The sequence below is a fragment of the Hordeum vulgare genome, chromosome 3H (assembly GCF_904849725.1).
Source record: "Hordeum vulgare subsp. vulgare chromosome 3H, MorexV3_pseudomolecules_assembly, whole genome shotgun sequence".
Taxonomy (NCBI): domain Eukaryota; kingdom Viridiplantae; phylum Streptophyta; class Magnoliopsida; order Poales; family Poaceae; genus Hordeum; species Hordeum vulgare.
Window position 1 is genome coordinate 480,021,926 of NC_058520.1, and position 7,178 is coordinate 480,029,103.

Sequence of the window (7,178 nt, forward strand, 5' to 3'; positions counted from 1 at the left end):
GGCGTCACGCGAAGAGGTTAGATTAGAATTTTTTTTCAAATACAGGTCGGATCCGTATTTTCTTTGTCTTTAAGGTTATAACAAAAAAATCGGCCGCACCAACAGAAGTAAGAGCAACTGTCCGCGCGTGTCTGTTTGAGTAATTGCGGATATAAAACTTTGATCAATACAGTGACCTAAACAAACGCGTGTTCTTTTTTATCCGTTGGCGGTACATTTCAGATACAAATTTAGTCCACATTTTCATTGGCGCGGATACGGAACGGACATCAACTTGATATCCGCAGGGTTTGAGTATGTATATTATGTGTCCAAACTCGTAGCCTTCTTAAAATTTTCTGTCCATATCTGTACCCGTACCTACACCCGGGTTTCAAAATGTTCCATATCCGTACCCGGCCAGGTGCGGGTAATACCCGTATATATTTCAATATTTTGACACATAAGCATTTCAACAGATATATACATCATTTCATCACAAATATAAAACGTTTTAACACATAGATTTTAACATTTCAGCATATATATATAACATTTCAACACATTTCTACAACTTTTTAAGCATATTTATACAACATTTCAACACATTTATATAACATTTCAGCATATGCGGTTTTTTAATCTATGTCAATGACATTGTGGACTTACTTAAGAGGGTGTTTTATTATACGAGTTTGCGAGTTCATGGGTATGGGTGTTGTCATTCCGTACCCGTACCCGACTTATCCATTGGGTATAAAAAATATATTTAGAAACCCATGGGTATTTTAATTTCCCATACCCTTAGAGTTTTTACCCGTCGGTTTGCGGGTATCGGGTACCCATTGCCATGTTGAGTCACAAACACCCGCCTTTCTCCCCCATGGCCCGCCAGTCGGTAGCACGTAGGTCAGTATCCTCTTTGTCCCTTTGCCCCCAACTCACCCGTCCGTCTCACCTCCCGCCACCGCCTACTTCCGACGGCGCCACCAGTCATCCGTTCATAGATAGGTCACCCTCCCGGCCATCTCATCTCCTGACGTCGTCGCCCAACTCTGCTACCTTGTCTTGATGGGGCGCGAGGCTCTTCACCGTCCGGCTTATTACACGACGCCCGCAATGTGTTCGAAGTTTTGCCCGTAAGGTACAAATGGACTCCGACGATGATTTTTTCTACAACGTTCTTAGTTATTTGGATCATTCTTCATCCGCTTATGAGGAGATCGTGGCAGCTGCGTTGGTCGTCAATGACCACCTAAGTATGGAGCAATCGCTGTTTAGGGGCTCGATGTCGGGGCACATGTCACCATTCAATCGCAACCAGAGAGTGGCCATTTCTTACTTTGGAACGACTCGACGCCGTTTTCGTATGGCTAGGCATATGTTCAACCGTATTCAGAAGGGGGGTGGGGTACAATAACTATTTCGAGTGCAAGGCAGATTCCCTTGGAAAGATTGGCTTCTCCTCTTATCAAGAATGCATTGTCGCCATTCAGATGCTTGCAGACGGAGTTTCGAGTAATCTCATTGATAAGTATGTCCAAATGAGTGAGTCCACATGTCTTGAGTCCATGTATAGGTTCTGCAAGGTTATCACAGCTATGTTTGGGCCGGAGTGTTGGAAATATGCCCTAGAGGCAATGATAAATAGTTCTTATTATATTTCCTGTTTCAAGATAATCGTTTATTATCCATGCTATAATTGTATTGAATGAAAACATAGATACATGTGTGGATACATAGACAAAACGATGTCCCTAGCAAGCCTCTAGTTGGTTAGCCAATTGATCAATGATAGTCAAGGTTTTCTGACTATATGCAAGTGTTGTCACTTGATAACTGGATCACATCATTAGGAGAATCATGTGATGGACTAGACCAAAACTGTGACGTAGCATATTGATCGTGTCGTTTTATTGCTATTGTTTTCTGCGTGTCAAGTATTTATTCTTATGACCATGAGATCATATAACTCACTGACACCGGAGGAATACCTTGTGTGCATCAAATGTCGCAACGTAATTGGGTGACTATAAAGGTGCTCTACATGTATCTCCCAAGGTGTCCGTTGAGTTAGTATGGATCAAGACTGGGATTTGTCACTCTGTGCGACGGAGAGGTATCCCGGGGCCCACTCGGTAATACAACATCACACACAAGCCTTGCAAGCAATGTGACTAAGTGTAAGTCACAGGATCTTGTATTACGTAACGACAAAATAGACTTGCCGGTAACAAAATTGAAATAGGTATGCGGATACCGACAATCGACTCTCGGGCAAGTAACATACTGAAGGACAAAGGGAATGACATACTGGATTATATGAATCCTTGGCACTAAGGTTCAACCGATAAGATCTTCGGAGAATATGTAGGATCCAATATGGGCATCCAGGTCCCGCTATTGGATATTGACCAAGGAGTGTCTCGGGTCATGTCTACATAGTTCTCGAACCTGCGGGGTCTCGACACTTAACGTTCGATGATGTTTTAGTATAGTTGAGTTATATGTGTGGTTACCGAATGTTGTTCGGAGTCCCGGATGAGATCACGGACGTCACGAGGGTTTCCGGAATGGTCCGGAAACCAAGATTGATATATAGGATGGTTTCATTTGGTCACCGGAAAGTTTCGGGCATTTCCGGCAGTGTACTCGGAGTGACGAATGGGTTCCAGGTGTTTACAGGGAGGGGCCCACCCACCCGAGAGTGAGCCCAAGGCCCTAGGGTGGCGCACCAAGTCCTTAGTGGGCTGGTGGAGTCACCCTAAAGAGGGCTATGGCACCACATATAAAAATACCAAATGAAAAAAAAGGAAGGAGGTGGGAAGGAAGAGGAGGACTCCTCCTACCCAAACCGAATTGGAGGAGGAGTCCTCCTCCTCCCTGGCGGTCGGCGCACCCTTGGGGCCCTTGTGCCCCAAGGCTAGCCCCTCCCCTCCTCCTATATATATTGGTGGTTTAGGGCTTTTTGAGACACAACTTTGCCACGTGCAACTCTAGCCTATTCCACATAGTTTTACCTCTAGATCGGATTTCTGCGGAGCTCGGGCGGAGCCCTGCAGGAGTACATCGTCACCACCACGAGCACCATCACGCTGTCGGAGAACTCATCTACTTCTCCGTCTTGCTTGTTGTATCAAGAAGGCCGAGATCATCGTCGAGATGTACGTGTGTTGAACGCGGAGGTGTCGTCCGTTCGGCGCTAGATCGGAACGGATCATGGGACGGATCGTGGGACGATGGTGATTTGAATCACGAAGCTGTACCACTACATCAACCGCGTTTCTTAATGCTTCCCGCTTAGTGATCTACAAGGGTACGTAGATCCACTCTCCCCTCGTAGATGGACATCACCATGATAGGTCTTCGTGTGCGTAGGAAATATTTTGTTTCCCATGCAACGTTCCCCAACAGTGGCATCATGAGCTAGGTTCATGCGTAGATGTTATCTCGAGTAGAACACAAAAGGTTTTGTGGATGGTGATGTTCTATTTGCTGCCCTCCTTAGTGTTTTCTCGATTTGGCGGTATTGTTGGAGTGAAGCGGCCCGGACCAAAATAACTCGTACGCTTACGAGAGACTGGTTTCATCGATTGACATGCAACCTCGTTGCATAAAGATGACTGGCGGGTGTCAGTTTCTTCAACTTTAGTTGAATTGGTTTTGACCGAGGCAGTCCTTGGAGAGAGGTTAAATAGAAATTTGCACATCTCCGTTGTGGTTTTTGCGTAAGTAAGATGCGATCATACTAGATACGCATAGCAGCCAGTAAAACATGCAACAACAAATTAGAGGACGTCTGACTTGTTTTTGCAGGGTATGCGTGTGATATGATATGGCCAATGACGTGATGTGATATATTGGATGTATGAGATGATCATGTTTTAATAGTTAATATAGACTTGCACGTCGATGCTACGGCAACCGTCAGGAGCCATAGGGTTGTCTTTAAACTAACATTTGTGTTTGCACATGCGTTTACTAAATTGCTAGGTCGTAGCTTTAGTAGTAATAGCATAAGATAGGACGACAACCTCAATGGCGACACGTTGATGGAGATCATGATGATGAAAATCATGGTGTGGCGCCGGTGACAAGAAGATCATGTCGGTGCTTAAGTGATGGAGATCAAGAAGCACAAGATGATGGCCATATCATGTCACTTATGAATTGCATGTGATGTTAATCCTTTTATGCACCTTATTTTGCTTAGAATGACGGTAGCATTATAAGGTGATCTTTCACTAAAATTTCAAGATGAAATTGTGTTCTCCCCGACCATGCACCGTTGCGACAGTTCGTCGTTTCGAGACACCACGTGATGATCAGGTGTGATAGACTCAACGTTCGCATACAACGGGTGCAAAACAGTTGCACACGCGGAACACTCGGGTTAAACTTCACAGCCTAGGATATGCAGACATGGCCTCGGAACACATGAGACCGAAAGGAAGAGCATGAATCGTATAGTTGATATGATTAGCATAGGGATGCTTACCACTGAAACTATTCTCAACTCACGTGATGATCGGACTTGAGTTAGTGAATTTGGATCATGTACCACTCAAATGACTAGAGAGATGTACTTTTTGAGTGGGAGTTTATTAGTAATTTGATTAATTAAACTCAAATTATCTTCAACATAGTCTAAGTCCACTTTGCAATATTTGTGTTGTAGATCAATGGCTCACGCAACAGTCACCCTGAATTTTAATACGTTCCTAGAGAAAGCTAAGTTGAAAGATGATGGAAACAACTTTGTAGACTGGGCTCGTAATCTTAAGTTGCTCCTGCAAGCTGGGAAGAAGGATTATGTCCTTAATGCTGCGCTAGGAGATGAACCACCCGCTACGGCTAACCAAGATGTTAAGGACGCCTGGTTAACACGTAAGGAGGACTACTGAGTAGTTCAATGTGCAGTCTTGTATGGCTTAGAGCCGGGACTTCAACGTCGCTTTAAGCGTCATGGAGCATATGAGATGTTCCAACAGTTTAAGTTTATCTTTTAGAAGAACTCCCGGATCGAGAGGTATGATACCTCCGGTAAATTCTATGCTTGCAAGATGGAGGAGAACTCGTCTGTCAGTGAACATGTGCTCAAAATATCTGGGTACTCAAACCGTCTAGTTGAGCTGGGGATTGAACTCCCGCAAGAAGCTATCACTGACATAATTCTTCAATCACTGCCACCTAGCTATAAGAGCTTTGTGTTGAACTATAAAATGCAAGGGATGAACAAGTCACCCGGCGAGTTATTCACGATGCTGAAAGCCGCAGAGTCAGAACTCCGGCAAGAGCATCAAGTGTTGATGGTCAATAAGACCACTAGTTTCAAGAGAAACGGCAAAGGCAAGAAGGTAACTCCAAGAACAGCGGCAAGCCCGTTGCCAATCCGCCGAAGAAACCCAAGGCTGGACCTAAGCCTGAAACAGAGTGTTATTATTGCAAGGGACTGGGTCACTAGAAGCGCAACTGCCCCAAGTATTTGGCTGATAAGAAGGCGGCCAAGGAAAAATAAGATATATTCGATATACATATTATTGATGTGTACTTAACCAACTCTCGTAGTAGTGCCTGGGTATTCGATACCGGTTTTGTTGCTCATATTTGCAACTCGAAACAGGAACTGTGGAATAAACGAAGGCTGGCGAAGGATGACGTGACGATGCGCGTGGGAAATGGCTCCAAGGTTGATGCAATTGCCGTCGACATAGTTTCACTTCAGTTACGATCAGGATTAGTTATGAACTTAAATAATTGTTATATAGTGCCTCCATTAAGCATGAACATTACATCTGGATCTTGTTTATTGCAAGACGGTTACTCTTTTAAGTCAGAGAATAATGGTTGTTCTATTTCTATGAGTAATATCCTTTATGGTCATGCACCCAATGTGAGAGGATTGTTCATATTCAATCTTGATAGCGATGATACACATATACATAACACTGAGACCAAAAGATGTAGAGTTAACAATGATAGCGCCATGTTTTTGTGGCACTGCCGCTTAGGTAATATTGGAGTAAACCGCATGAAGAAACTACATTCCAATGGACTTTTGGAGTCACTTGACTTTGAATCACTTGACACGTGCAAACCATGCCTCATGGGCAAGATGACTAAGACTCTGTTCTCCGGAACAATGGAGCGTGCAAGTGACTTGTTGGAAATCATACATACCGATGAGTGCAGTCCAATGAGTGTGGAGGCATGGCGGACATCGTTATTTTCTCACCTTCACTGACGATTTAAGTGGATATGGTTATGTCTACTTGATGAAGCACAAGTCTGAAACGTTTGAGAAGTTCAAGCAATTTCAGAGTGAAGTTGAAAATCTTCGTAACAAGAAGATCAAGTTCCTACGGTCTGATCGTGGGGGTGAATATCTGAGTTTTGAGTTTGGTGCTCACTTAAGACAATGTGGAATTGTTTCACAGTTGACACCGCGTGGAACACCACACCGTAATGGTCTATCCGAACGTCGTAATTGTACTTTGTTAGAAATGGTGCGATCTATGATGTCTCTTATCGATTTGCCGTTATCGTTTTGGGGTTATGCATTAGAGACAGCTAAATTCACTTTAAATAGGGCACCATCGAAATCCGTTGAGACGTCACCATACGAACTGTGGTATGGCAAAAGACCGAAATTGTCGTTTCTTAAAGTTTGTGGATGTGATGCTTATGTCAAAAAGCTTCAGCCTAAAAAGCTGGAACCCAAAGCGGAAAAGTGCGTCTTCATAGGTTACCCAAAGGAGACAGTTGGGTACTCCTTCTATCTCAAATCCGAGGGCAAAGTGTTTGTTGCTAAAAACAGAGCTTTTCTTGAGAAGGAGTTTCTCTCGAAAGAATTGAGTGGGAGAAATATAGAACTTGATGAGGTTGTCGAACCTCTAGTCCGTCTAGATGGTGGCGCAGGGCACGGGGAAACCCCTGTCGAAGCAACGCCGGTTGAGGAGGAAGTTAATGATGATGATCATGAAACTTAGAATTAAGTTCCTATCGGACCTCGCAGATCGACAAGATCACGTACTACTCCTGAGTGGTACGGTAATCCTGTCTTATCAATTATGTTGTTAGACAATAATGAACCTGCGAATTATGAAGAAGCAATGGTGGGCCCGGATTCCAACAAATGGCTGGAGGACATGAAGTCCGAGATAGGATCTATGTACGAAAACAAAGTGTGGACTTTGGCA